Source organism: Lactuca serriola, chromosome 1 (genome assembly GCF_051521515.1).
Source record: "Lactuca serriola cultivar US96UC23 chromosome 1, Lser_US96UC23_V15, whole genome shotgun sequence".
Lineage (NCBI taxonomy): Eukaryota > Viridiplantae > Streptophyta > Magnoliopsida > Asterales > Asteraceae > Lactuca > Lactuca serriola.
In genome coordinates, this window is record NC_136408.1 from 85450409 (window position 1) to 85465603 (window position 15195).

General features: G+C 44.0%; 1 pseudogene; it reads right to left on the bottom strand.

Annotated features, from left to right (window-relative positions):
* LOC145058096 (chaperonin CPN60, mitochondrial-like) overlaps positions 1-15195 on the bottom strand; it is a 79600-nt pseudogene that overhangs the window by 61316 nt on the left and 3089 nt on the right.

Below are 15195 nucleotides of genomic sequence, written 5' to 3' on the forward strand. Positions count from 1 at the left end.
AAAAGCCGGACGAGGGTTAGGGTTTGGAGCGGGAGTCACAGGAGGTAGGTTGTTGACTTCAGGCTCGGAGTCAGAGCCATCCGAAAAGCCTTCTGCGAGGTGATCATCCAAAGGGATTGGATGCTCATCTTTGGGCTCGTCTTCAAGCCATCCAACATTGCCTTGGTTTGGGAAGTACAGGTCGCCGTGGGGATGGAATCCAGCCATGTTATCTACGCGAGAATAGGGATAAAGAAATAATTACTAGACGTACAAACTAGATAATTATTAAAATGATCTTTATCAGTTACTTCAATACTTGTATAGTGTATACCAGTTATGTGTAAGTCAAAACAGGATAGACCTTTAAATAAGTGACCCTAACTCCAAAATCACAAGGAACAAGGAGTAAAGTAAAAATTCAAAGATTCTAAGTCTATGACATCCTAGTTACATATAACCTTAGCACATCCGCTTAGCAACTATTGACCTACTAATGAAGACCCTTAGTTCTCAGATAAGCAATTTTGGTAACACAAAATACTCCTATAGTATTTTAGGTTTTTTTTATGTTCTAATGTTTTCATTGTAGCAGTATTGGAAAGTTTTTAGACTTGTTGTCACATCACAACCATTCTTGGGCATATGCTAATCACTTCTCAGATCAACATAGTTGATCAGGCTATGCCGTTCCCAGAACTGACCATACATCCCCGAGTCTGCTTGTGATGTTCGACAATCGTAATACTTTTGTTTTGTCCTAGTGACACTGGTTTTAGTATGAATGTAGGTATGTATACTTAGTTAAATATTTTAATATATAAAGTATAAACTCTTGGTCAGAGTATTTTATTCCCGTTGTGTTCATAGTTTGTATATCCTTTATGGGTTGATACACTCGATTCACTATAAATGATGCTCTGATACCAATCTGTCACACCCCAAAAACCGAAATGACGGAAACGTTCTGGGGCGGAGGACGTCATGTATAGTATCATAACACATAATAATAGTAAACAACCAAACAACATCATCCATTGCATTAATAATGTATTTTAATACAAGTGTGTTCTGTATAGTTTATAGGACACCAAAATATGAATCAAAATAAAAGATGAGTCTTGAATGTGCTCCATCTTCTCAAAAGTTGGCCTCGGTACCTGCCTACTGATGACCTGAGAATACAAGTTATTTTGAAAGAGTTTATCAGCTTTAAAGCTGGTGAGTTCATAAGCATTTTAATGTCATTGTTTGTATCAAAATGTTTGTAACAGTGATTGAAGTATGAGTTTGAGACCGTTTGTAGTAAAAGTATGTGAATGTTTGTAACTCCTAGAAAACCCTATATTTTCTACTAAAAGTAGCCTTCTACCAAGGCCCGACTGTTTTGTATGTTCGTTTCTTGTAAAAGTGTATAATTTTCCTAAGTGTAACCATCATTAACAAATAAAGATTTTACATTACCGTATACGTGAAATGATCACAAAGTAGATGTAATGAGGAAAATATTTAAGTACTGTAGTATTGTGTTATAATAACTATTGTTGTACTGATTGCCTTAAATTGGTTATTAAGGTATAATGTGATGGCTAAATCCCATACTATACGCTCTCCCCGTCAAAAGATTCTGGGAACCAAACATGACTCGGCAAACCGGTGGTTGCATCGTGTACATCCACATTAAAGTTATATGGTCATGTATACCCAATTTAACTATCACCTTTTGTTTACAACAATGAGTTAGTGATTCATTGGTATAATTAGATCCTATATTTGTTCCATGCTATAGCATCTTAGTATGTATTGTATGTATTAGTGTGGTGAATGTATTGTTTCTCGTTATAGTATTCTTTATCTGTTTCTCATCATAGTATAGTTGTATAGTATCTCATAATAGTAAGTTCTCTTAGTTTGTCATCATAGTATAGTTGTATAGTTTCTCATAATAGTAAGTTCTCTTAGTTTCTCATCATAGTATAGTTGTATAGTTTCTCATAATAGTACGTATTGACTCGTGAATGAAGTGACTCTTTGTATGCTTCATTGAACTAGAAGTTATGAATAGTATTATCCTAAACTATACTTATTATAGTTTACTAGTAGAATTGTTTGTATGACTGAATGTATTGAACTGAGATAAAAGCCTTTATATCTATACATATATACATAATATATAACTAATGATCAAACGACATTCGGACAAATAACAGGGGACTCTAAGTCCATAACTGTAACGACCCGTTCCCGGTATGTTAATTCATTGGTAATTGTTGTAAGTTTTGCAAGAGGGACACGGCGAGTTCATAGCCTGACTCGCCGAGTAGGGTCGCGGCTGCGAGCACGCGTGAGCCGGGGACTCGGCGAGTCCATATCCTGGACTCGGCGAGTCCATCCGTCTGGGTGAAACCCTAAATCCCCGGGTTGCCCACTATTTAAACCACCTTATAACCCCATTCTCGCCTCCCTCACCCTGAGAACACAGTGAGAAAACCCTGATTCCCCTTTGAGAGCTTATAAGTGTTTTTGGTGCCATTTTGTGAAGGTGTGAAGAAGGAGAAGAAGAAAGAAGCAAGGAGAAGAGTTGTAGTGCAAAGATCCAAGGGCAAATCTGAGTTATTTGAGGTATTTTCGGAGTTCCCTCTTGTTATATGCTTTAAACTTCCATTAGGGCTCTCCTAAGAGCTAGTTAATGCTTGTTCCAAGCCTTACGTTTGCATGAATGCCTTAATAAGTCGAGATATCTTTAGATCTGAATGATGGGGTGTTGTAGAGCCCAGATCTACTATCTTTTTGGAGTTACTTTGCCTATTAATCATAGATCTACCCATTTTATGCATCTTTTAGACTTATTTCCCTTGTTCATGAGGTTGTGCACGTAAAGTTGGAAACTTTACGTGGTAAATCAGCTTAATGGACTCAGATCTATCAATTGTATGTGTTGGATTCAAACAAAATCGAGTAAAAATCAGTTGCATGGCGGCAACTCGGCGAGTCGGGAAGAACGACTCGGCGAGTTGGGTCGCGAGTTCCCGAGTCCTTCATTTTGGTCAGTGTCGAGTGAATCCAGTGAGTTAGAGAGTGGACTCAGCGAGTTGAGGGTAGACTCAGTGATAGAGGGATTCGGCGAGTTGTTCATACAACTCGGCGAGTCCAAGGCAATCTTCTTAGGATCATGAACAACTCGTCGAGTTTGTTCATACGGCTCGGCGAGTCGGATGAAGATTGTCTGAGTTCGTGGATCAAGAGGGTACTCGTCGAGTCGATGCCTCACTCGACGAGTAGCAGCGTGTAGAACTGAGAAGTGAGAGTAGGACTCAGCGAGTTGGGTGGCCCAACTCGGCGAGTCAGCCCAAAGAGAGTTGTCTTTGACTAAGGGTAAAAGAGTCATTTTACCCCAAGTGCAGTGTTTAGTATTTGATTGAGTGTGCTTATTGACTTGTAGCCGAGGAGATTCAGGAGCAGCAGCCGTTAGCTTCCCGAGCCACACACTCAGCAGCCAGCTTACGAGGTGAGTTTCCTTCAAGTAGGGACGGGTCTAAGGCCACAATGCCGGCCCGTCCAGTTAGCAGTAGTTTCCGGACTTCGGTTTGATGTAGCAGCTAGTATGTTTGATGCCTGCGTGGCTCAGACAGGATTTATGTGCTATGTTTTATGTGTTACGTGTTATGTGTTCTGGGCTACGGCTCGATGTAGTATGCAGTATATGTGTTCATGCTAGTTGATATGCTATGATATGTTCAGTCAGTTAGTTCCGGACTCCGGTCCGATGCAGGGGACAAGGTCCCAGTTAGTTCCGGACTTCGGTCCGATGCAGTTAGTTCCGGACTTTGGTCCGATGCAGTTAGTCCCGGACTTCGGTCCGATGCAGTTAGTTCCGGACTTCGGTCCGATGCAGGGGACAAGGTCCCAGTTAGTTCCGGACTTTGGTCCGATGCAGGGGACAAGGTCCCAGTCAGTTCCGGACTTCGGTCCGATGCAGTTTCCGGGCTTCGGCCCGATGCAATGGGCAAGGCCCAATACGTGTTATATGTTATTGTATGGTATGAGGTATTTTGGGGGAGCTCACTAAGCTTCGTGCTTACGGTTTCAGTTTTGGTTTCAGGTACTTCTGCAAGCAAAGGGAAGAGCTCGGGGTGACAGCATCGCACACACCACAGCTTAGCTTTTATCCTGGGGATGGTTTTAGATGTTTTGGATTTGATGTAGTATGATACAGTTTTCCGCACAGTATTTTATTATGATTGGGATACATCGCGTATGTTTTTATGTTATGATGCTCATATTATGGTTTTGATTATATTGAAAAATGAAAATTTTTGGGTCGTATTTTTGGGTCGTATTTTTGGGTCGTATTTTTGGGTCGTTTCAAGTTGGTATCAGAGCCCTGGTTTGAGGGATTCGGATACACTTTCGGGTGTATCTGAACTCAAACTAAGGGGAAATAAAAAGAATTTTTTTTAAAAAAGAAAATGTTTTCTAAAAGAATTTTGAAAGCACTTAGGAAGAAAGGAATTTTTTTTTAAACAAGATAAGGGTGTGGTGCATGCGATCAGCCGAGCTCAAGTAAGTACTCCCAAATTACCCATACAAGTTACTTGTTCAGTTTCAGTTTCAGTAGAACAGCATGCTAGTATAAGACTAAGGATCTAGGAGGATGCCTTATGTGCCTGCTTTATGTGTTACATCTTTATGAGTATTGCATGCTAGTATTGAGTAGACAGTAGTAGGATAGCCTGTTTAGGTTATGCCTGATAGTATGAGCTTAGCACTGTATGCTAGATCAGTTCCTCGTTTTGAGAATAGTTTTGCCTGAGTATGTTTCCTTATTCCGAATGCTGCTTGCTTCGTGCTTTGTGGGAGTTCTGAGTGATGGAAGTTAGCCATTAGGTGAACACGTTACACCACATGTGATCAGGGTTGAATAATCCCAGAGTGCTGGAACTGGCCCTATTGCGCAGCTCTTGTTTGAGTCCAACCGTTATAGGGACGGGTCTTTTACTTGAAGGATTATCTGATCTTCGTCACATGTGATGGTGTTCAGGTGATGGTTAATTAGCATTATAAGGAGACCTGCAGCAGCTGAGGACTAGTTGATTTGAGTCTGAGGTTTCCCTGGGGCAAGCCTAGGATGAGGGTAGCAGAGATCAGTAGTAGTAGAAGTGACCTGGGGAGTCAGGGCAGTTCTTGAAGAAAGTACGGATAGATGTGGAAGGTAGTATGGGCCCGTACTACTGGAAGCAGAGGATCCGTACTCGAATCAAGAAAGGCCGAGACAAGACCAGGAAGCTAGTTGTAGTATCAATGATCCCTCAAGATATTTCTGTTTTCTGATGTAGTTGTGATGTGTTTCAGAATGGTGGTTCTGTGTTCGAGACCAGCAGCCGGCAGCGGAGGTGCCGGGGAGGGATCAGGTTCAGGTTCGGGGGATGAGCGCATGGATGAGCAGACCCGAGAGTTTCTTTCTTCGGAGATTACGCGCATCATTATAGAGCAGACTCCTGTGATCTTCGGTTCGATCAAGGAGGGGATTCTAGAGCTGATGGATGAGAGATTGGGCACCTTCCGTGCCGAGGTGGCGGCCATGATGGGGTCGCGCACCCTTACTTTCAGGGAGTTTAGGGCATGTGGAGCTCCGGACTATCATGGGGCGCGAGACCCCATAGCGAGCAGCAGATGGTTGGCGGATGTGGCCAACGCTTTCCGCACTAGCAGATGTCCCGAGGGGGACAAGGTCAGATTGGCGTCCTGTCTTCTGAAGGACAGGGCACGAGATTGGTGGGAGGAGGTCGGACATGCCATTGGGGATGATGCAGCATTGGACGCCATGACCTGGGCTGATTTCTCTACCAGGTTCAGGGCGGAGTTTGCACCGGTCATTGAGGTGCAACAGCTAGCTAGGGAATTTCAGGACCTCACCCAGACTACAAAGACAGTGGCGGAGATCACCGCCAAGTTCAGGGAGAGGGCTCTTCTCGTTCCTCAGTATGTAGCTGATGAGGAAATGAAGAAGGCCCGTTATCATGAGATGTTGCAGAGCGATATCCGCCAGTTTGTGAGCCGGTCCAGCTGTAAAACGCTGGAAGATATGATTGCTAGGGCTCGGGAGAGGGAGATTGATCTCGAGATGGAGAAGAAGAGGAAACCAGAGGCGGTTTCGGGTTCAGGCGGTTCGGGCAAAAAGCCCAAGGTTTCAGACCATAGATCTAGGAGTCAGCAGAGCCACGGTCGATGTGGCAAGTGTGGGAGATTGCACGAGGGAGCGTGCAGGGCAGGGAGTTCTGGCTGCTACAAGTGCGGTCGGATTGGGCATTTGAGTAGGGATTGCACCGCCCCTGCTACTGCCGTCGCAGCAGCAGATCTGATTTGCTTTCAGTGCAATCAGAGGGGACATAAAAAGTCCCAGTGTCCGAGCGTAGCCGCAGCAGGGAAGGTGGTTGCACCTGCCCCTGCTACCTTGAGGATTACAGATGGCCGGCAGGGCCGAGCTGATGCGCCAGTGGCAAAGAGTAGGGCGTTTCAGATGACAGCAGAGGAGGCGCGAGCGACTCCTGATGTGGTGACGGGTATGTATCTTCCCTTTATCTCTTTATTATTATCGATTAAATGTTGCTTATGATTATATGTTTTATTCAGGGTCGTTCTCTGTGAACGGCATTTCTGCTTTGGTATTATTCGATTCGGGGGCTACCCGATCATTCGTATCACTTGCGCTTAGCAAGAGATTCAGTAGAGCTCCAGGGGAGCTGGATTGTCCATTAGAGGTTGAGATAGCAGATGATAGGACCGTGAGGGTCGGCAGAGTGCACAGAGGGTGTTCTCTTCAGTTATTTGATGAGCAGTTTTCAGTGGATCTGGTACCTATTCCCCTACGAGGGAATAAGGTTATTGTGGGTATGGATTGGCTAAGCCCCAATGGGGCGGTGATTGATTGTGAGCTTCAGCTAGTGAGGGTTCGCACTCCCAGTGGGGGAGAGTTGGTGATTCAGGGCGAGAGGCCACAGCGAGGACCGACCTTTTGTTCCGCCGCAGGGGCGAGGCGCTATGTTCAGCAGGGTTGCGCCGGTTTTGTAGCTTACGTTTTGGATGCCCGGGAGAAGGGCAAGTTGACAGTTGATGAGGTTCCTATTGTTCGAGACTACCCGGACGTGTTTCCCGAGGATTTGCCGGGGATACCTCCTGAGAGACAGGTTGAGTTCAGGATCGACCTCATTCCTGGTGCGGCTCCGATAGCCAAGGCACCGTATCGACTAGCTCCCCCTGAGATGCAGGAGTTGTCTACACAGCTGCAGGAGTTGTTAGACAAGGGTTTCATTCGGCCGAGCAGTTCGCCTTGGGGAGCGCCGATCCTGTTTGTGAGGAAGAAGGATGGGTCGCATCGTATGTGTATAGATTACCGGGAGTTGAATAAGGTAACGGTGAAGAACCGTTACCCACTCCCGAGGATAGATGATTTGTTTGATCAGCTTCAGGGAGCGTCTTGGTTCTCCAAGATCGATCTACGCTCCGGATATCATCAGATGCGGGTTAGAGATGAGGATGTACAGAAGACTGCTTTCAGGACCAGGTATGGTCATTACGAGTTTGTGGTGATGCCATTTGGGCTCACCAATGCTCCAGCCGCGTTCATGGATCTCATGAACCGCGTGTGTAGGCCGATGCTGGATCGGTCAGTGATAGTATTCATAGATGACATCTTGGTATATTCCAAGACGCAGGAGCAGCACGAGGAGCACCTGCGGGAGGTGCTGGAGGTTTTGAGGAGGGAGAGACTTTTCGCAAAGTTCTCCAAATGTGAGTTCTGGTGTGCGAGGTGCAGTTCCTTGGTCACCTCGTCAACCAGAAGGGTATTCTGGTAGATCCGGCCAAGATAGAGGCCGTGATGCAGTGGGAGGTCCCGAAGTCTCCATCTGAGATTCGGAGCTTCCTAGGGTTGGCAGGGTATTATCGGAGATTTATTCAGGATTTCTCCAAGATAGCAGTGCCGCTCACCCGACTGACCAAGAAGTCAGTGGTATTTCGTTGGGGTCCGGAGCAGCAGACAGCATTCGAGACCCTCAGGCAGAGATTGTGCGAGGCTCCAATCCTGACCTTGCCAGAGGAAGTAGAGGACTTTGTAGTCTATTGTGATGCCTCGATCATAGGTTTGGGAGCAGTTCTGATGCAGCGAGGCCATGTGATAGCTTATGCCTCGAGACAGTTGAAGCCTCACGAGGCTAATTATCCTACCCATGACTTGGAGCTGGGGGCAGTTGTATTTGCCCTCAAGATTTGGAGACATTACCTTTATGGGGTCCGCTGTACTATATACACAGATCACAAGAGTTTGCGATATCTTATGGATCAGCCGAGTTTGAACATGAGGCAGAGGAGGTGGTTGGACGTGCTGAAGGACTATGACTGTGAGATCCTTTATCATCCAGGGAAGGCCAACGTGGTGGCCGACGCCCTAAGCCGCAAGGTGTCGGCGGCCCCTATCAGGGGTCTGTGTATGAGGATGACAGTGATCACTCCACTGTTGGAGCGGATCAAGGAGGCTCAGATGGAGGGCCTCAAGGAGGAGAGGCAGAAGTGTGAGAGGATAGTGGACCGAGTAGCTTCATTTGATTACGACAGTCGGGGTTTGTTGACGCTTCATGGTAGGGTATGGGTACCGTACTGGGGTGGGGTACGGCAAGTACTGATGGACGAGGCTCACAAGTCTCGATTTTCTATCCACCCAGGAGCGACGAAGATGTATCGAGATCTTCGACCTGATTATTGGTGGCCCTGCATGAAGCGAGACGTCGCTTGGTATGTTGAGAGATGTTTGACCTGCCGGAAGGTCAAAGCGGAGCACCAAAGACCTCACGGCAAGATGTAGCCGTTAGACATTCCCGTGTGGAAATGGGAGGATATCACCATGGATTTTGTCACCAAACTTTCCAGGACCGCACGTGGAGTGGACTCGGTATGGGTAGTAGTGGATCGGTTGACGAAGAGTGCCCATTTTATCCCGATCCAGGAGAGTATATCAGCGGAGAAGTTGGCCGATATCTATGTGCGAGAGATTGTGGCATGTCATGGAGTGCCGGTATCTGTGGTGTCTGACCGAGATGTCCGTTTCACATCCAGGTTCTGGAAGCGGTTCCACGACGAGATGGGTACTCGTCTCCATTTCAGCACCGCTTTCCACCCTCAGACAGACGGGCAGAGCGAGAGGACGATTCAGACTCTCGAGGATATGCTTAGGGCATGTGTCCTAGATTTCGGTGGCAGTTGGGATACGTATCTTCCGTTAGCGGAATTCTCGTATAACAACAGTTACCATGCGAGCATTGGCCGACCTCCCATTGAGATGCTGTATGGGAGGAAGTGTAGGACCCCGATTTGTTGGGGCGAGGTCGGTCAGCGGGTCATCGGGAGCACGGAGGTGGTGCTCAAGACGACTGAGTTGATCCAACAGGTCCGTAGTAGACTGCAGACTGCTCAGATTCGGCAGAAGAGCTACGCCGATAGGAGGCGTTCGGACTTGGAGTTCTAGGTGGGGGATATGGTCCTTCTGAAAGTCTCACCTTGGAAGGGTGTCATCAGGTTCCGGAAGAGGGGCAAGTTGGGCCCCAGATTTATTGGTCCTTTAAGGGTTTTGGCCCGGGTGGGTCGGGTTGCTTATCGGTTAGATCTTCCTGAAGAGCTTAGTCAGATCCACAACACTTTCCATGTGTCTCAGTTGAGGAAGTGTTTGGTGGATGAATCAGCAGTCGTTCCCCTAGAGGATATTCAGGTTGATAGTAGCCTGAATTATATTGAGAGACCGGTCGCGATTCTGGACCGGAAGACCAAGACCTTGAGGAACAAGGTGATTCTGTTAGTGAAGGTGCAGTGGCAGCACCGGAAGGGGTCTGAGTGGACGTGGGAGGCTGAGGAGGAGATGAGAGAGCACTACCCAGAGTTATTTGCAGATCCAGCCGTAGCAGACTTCGAGGACGAAGTCTGAAACAAGTGGGGGAGAATTGTAACGACCCGTTCCCGGTATGTTAATTCATTGGTAATTGTTGTAAGTTTTGCAAGAGGGACTCGGCGAGTTCATAGCCTGACTCGCCGAGTAGGGTCGCGGCTGCGAGCACGCGTGAGCCGGGGACTCGGCGAGTCCATATCCTGGACTCGGCGAGTCCATCCGTCTGGGTGAAACCCTAAATCCCCGGGTTGCCCACTATTTAAACCACCTTATAACCCCATTCTCGCCTCCCTCACCCTGAGAACACAGTGAGAAAACCCTGATTCCCCTTTGAGAGCTTATAAGTGTTTTTGGTGCCATTTTGTGAAGGTGTGAAGAAGGAGAAGAAGAAAGAAGCAAGGAGAAGAGTTGTAGTGCAAAGATCCAAGGGCAAATCTGAGTTATTTGAGGTATTTTCGGAGTTCCCTCTTGTTATATGCTTTAAACTTCCATTAGGGCTCTCCTAAGAGCTAGTTAATGCTTGTTCCAAGCCTTACGTTTGCATGAATGCCTTAATAAGTCGAGATATCTTTAGATCTGAATGATGGGGTGTTGTAAAGCCCAGATCTACTATCTTTTTGGAGTTACTTTGCCTATTAATCATAGATCTACCCATTTTATGCATCTTTTAGACTTATTTCCCTTGTTCATGAGGTTGTGCACGTAAAGTTGGAAACTTTACGTGGTAAATCAGCTTAATGGACTCAGATCTATCAATTGTATGTGTTGGATTCAAACAAAATCGAGTAAAAATCAGTTGCATGGCGGCAACTCGGCGAGTCGGGAAGAACGACTCGGCGAGTTGGGTCGCGAGTTCCCGAGTCCTTCATTTTGGTCAGTGTCGAGTGAATCTAGTGAGTTAGAGAGTGGACTCAGCGAGTTGAGGGTAGACTCAGTGATAGAGGGATTCGGCGAGTTGTTCATACAACTCGGCGAGTCCAAGGCAATCTTCTTAGGATCATGAACAACTCGTCGAGTTTGTTCATACGGCTCGGCGAGTCGGATGAAGATTGTCTGAGTTCGTGGATCAAGAGGGTACTCGTCGAGTCGATGCCTCACTCGACGAGTAGCAGCGTGTAGAACTGAGAAGTGAGAGTAGGACTCAGCGAGTTGGGTGGCCCAACTCGGCGAGTCAGCCCAAAGAGAGTTGTCTTTGACTAAGGGTAAAAGAGTCATTTTACCCCAAGTGCAGTGTTTAGTATTTGATTGAGTGTGCTTATTGACTTGTAGCCGAGGAGATTCAGGAGCAGCAGCCGTTAGCTTCCCGAGCCACACACTCAGCAGCCAGCTTACGAGGTGAGTTTCCTTCAAGTAGGGACGGGTCTAAGGCCACAATGCCGGCCCGTCCAGTTAGCAGTAGTTTCCGGACTTCGGTTTGATGTAGCAGCTAGTATGTTTGATGCCTGCGTGGCTCAGACAGGATTTATGTGCTATGTTTTATGTGTTACGTGTTATGTGTTCCGGGCTACGGCTCGATGTAGTATGCAGTATATGTGTTCATGCTAGTTGATATGCTATGATATGTTCAGTCAGTTAGTTCCGGACTCCGGTCCGATGCAGGGGACAAGGTCCCAGTTAGTTCCGGACTTCGGTCCGATGCAGTTAGTTCCGATGCAGGGAACAGGAACTAAAGTGAGTTATCAGTCCTAAGTACTGCAAAACTCATTTATATAACTATATATATATATATATATATATATATATATATATATATATTATACATGGTTTTAACAATATATAAGTTTGAAAACTGTAATAGAAAGGTTTGATACATAAAAGTGAATTTGATAAAGAGTTTAACATGTAAAAGGATTTGATAAGCAGTTTGAATTCATTTGTTTGATAAAATAGTTAAAAGCATAGTAATTCCATTGCTTGATGGTTATTAATCACATGTGATTGATATAATAACTATAAGTTTCAACTTGTATTCCCCCCACCCCCCATAAAAGCATTTAAAATCATTTAAAAGGTTGATTAAGGGGGTATTAACTCACGTGTAGTGAGTGATGCGACTGTCATATCGGTTTAGGAAGTTGAGTGTCAATTGCGGACTTGAGCACAAACGAATCCTATTAACCATATTTTGATATATATATATATATATATATAGTTAGTGCTTGTAACAACTTATTATTGAATTGGGGCCACCTTAGGGACTAGTAAACACTTATATTGAAGTGTTACAACCATATATGATTTCATATAAGGGGTATATGGCTAGACAAGGGAGTGTATGGTCAAAATACACCATTTGTGTGTGTGTGTGTGCGGCCGCACACTCCCCATGAAGTGTGTTAAAACATATTTTAAGGCCTTAGGACTCATCTAGGAAGGTTTATTACTTCATGCTCTAGCCTTATATGGAGTTCATTGCCATTTTAGGACCTAAAAAGGGTGTGTATGGTTGCACATGGTGTGTGCGGCCGTACACACCAGAAGATCATGATAATTTGCGTTTTTCATGCATATCTTCAAGTGTTCTTGACTAACAATGGATGTTTTCATGTATCAAAGTAAGGGGAAGGCTAGTTGAGGTCGTGTATTAATAAATCAAGGAAGCAATACTTACTTGATTTGAAGATTTGAAGATAAATGTGGATGATACTTGAGAGAAAACGAGTTCCAGCTTTGAAGGAGTGGTAGAAGTGTTCATAAATGACTAAGGCTCATATGTCACACCCCTAAAACCGAAGGCGGAAACATTTCCGTGGCAGACTCCACATTGAGTATCAAATCCAATGTACATAGTAACACAGTAAACACAAAGCATTACATTACATAGAATTGTTTACATCTATTTGAAAGAAAAGTTATACAAGTGTTATATACATATATCATATGAATAAAAGCAAAGACGAGTCTTCTAACGCTCCGTTATCTCCAAAAGATGGCGGTGTACCTGTCTAATGCTGACCTGAGAATACAAGCAGTTTGAAAATCAGCATAAAGCTGGTGAGTTCATAAGCGGTTTAGTTTTGAAAAGAATGAGTTTCCTTTGGTTTTTCTGAAAAAGTTGTATCCAAGAAAATCCCATATTTTCTTATGAAAACAGTTTAGTTATCTTTTGTTACCAATTAGATTACGGGTTGTTACGTTATTTCAGAAAAACCCCATATTTTCCTAATAGTTTAGTTATCCATTCGTTTCTTAATTCGTTTACGGGTTGTTACGTTATACCAGGAAAATCCCATATTTTCCTATGTGTTGTGGTTAGTTCTTAGTTTAGATTTCGATGTACTAGTAACTACCATACTTATAGTATTAGTTAAGTATTCTGATATCTTAGTTATCCTATATTCGAATGTCAATTATCTGCTATACTTAGTTAGTTGTATTTTCGAATATTTGGATTCACTCAGAAACGTACATTAACAGTATTTTCGATGTTCCGATGTCCAGAGGCGTACTTTCGAATTATTTTCGAAACTCTGGTGACACTCAAGGCGTACACAAACTATATTTCCGAAGTCTTAGCGTCATCCAAAGGCGTTATTTCGTATTCGTATTCGTATTCGTTCTATCCTAATGGTTATCTTTGTATTCGTATTCGTATTCGTTCTATCCTAATGGTTATCTTCGTATTCGTATTCGTTATATTCTAATGGTTATCTTCGTATTCGTATTCGTTCTATCCTAATGGTTATCTTCGTATTCGTATTCGTTCTATCCTAATGGTTATCTTTGTATTCGTATTCGTATTCGTTCTATCCTAATGGTTATCTTTGTATTCGTATTCGTATTCGTTCTGTTGTTACCTTATTATTATTATTCTTAGTTTATGGTTAGTACGATTTCTTTTACAAAACATAATATGTGACATAGATTATATCACTTTTTAAAGGAATCTACATTTAGTCTGATAGTTTACTCTGCAATTCGAAACAATTGTTAGTACGATTTTTGATCTAAAAAGTATACATAATGTAAAACACTTGAACTGAAAATAATAAATTTAAGTACAAGATTTCATTGTACATTTGCTTGTATTCACCCCTAAAAACATTTGAAAAACACAGAAAAAGGGTAGGGGTATGAACTCACCGGTTGAGGAACGCGTCCGTTTGGATCCTAAATGTTGGTTCTGGGTTTGCAAACGCACAAGATTCCTATGTATTATGAAAAGATACACATTTGTATCTAATTAGGACTTGAATTAATTATTAGTTAAGGACAAACGCTTCTAGTCGCGAAAACACTCCATTACAAGTGTTTGGAGGGACCCGGGTGGCTTTTAAGGACACATAAGGCTTGGATATGGAGTTACTCTTCAAGAGTAAACTCACACTAGAGTTTTCAGCCCTAATGTCTCATTCCCCATGAGTTTACGGCCGTAAAATCATGGTGGGGTGTTCTATGGTGCAAAATGGCTTTGAATCAATTGAAGGGAAATTCTAGGGTTAGTTTCAAGGCATGGGAAAGTGGTTTGAGCAATTTAGGGACCATTTGAGGAGTTTACGGCAGTAAACTATATGTTTACGGTCGTGAACTCTTGTATACATAACCACGATGTGATTTGGTGGTCCTTAATTAATCACATGTGATTTCAAGCCATTTTACAAGCCTTGGATGGAATTTAAGGTATCATTTGGCCAAGTTTTAGGAGTTTACGGCCCAGGAACCCATCTTGGGAGGGTTTACGGCCGTGAACTCCTTAGGAAGTTGTTTTCATCAAGTTTTAGGCTTCTAATTCGTTTGTGGTTGCTTCTAGATTTTAGTTCAAGGCTTAGGAGGTGTGTAAGTGGCAATTTAACACCTTAGAAGGAGTTTACTCCCCATGAAGAGGATTTTACGGCCCAAGCATGTTCTTGGGCAGTAAACTCATGTTTACTCCTCAAAAATAATGTTCAAGGTGTTCTAAGTCCAATCCCATAAGTCTATAAGCCATATATAAGCTTTAATGGTGTTTTGGAAGGGTTTTAAGGCACAAAAACCCATTTTATGTGTGTTTACGGCCCAAGCATGTTCCAGGGACGTAAACACATGAACATGGTCCTAATTCATAGATAAATCACGAATTTGAAGGCTAAGGATGATATACTAGGAGTTAGGGTGGTTACCTTGTTGATTTGAAGCCTTAATTTGGTGATTTTGGACCCTTAGATTTGATTTGAGGAGAGAGGTTATAGAGAGAGAGAGAGTAGTGAGAGAGAGAAAAAGCTTCAAATGGAAGCTTAATCCCCTTTAAATAGGTTCCAATATTGGGACACGGTGGAATTCTACCCGATACCGACGTTAAACGG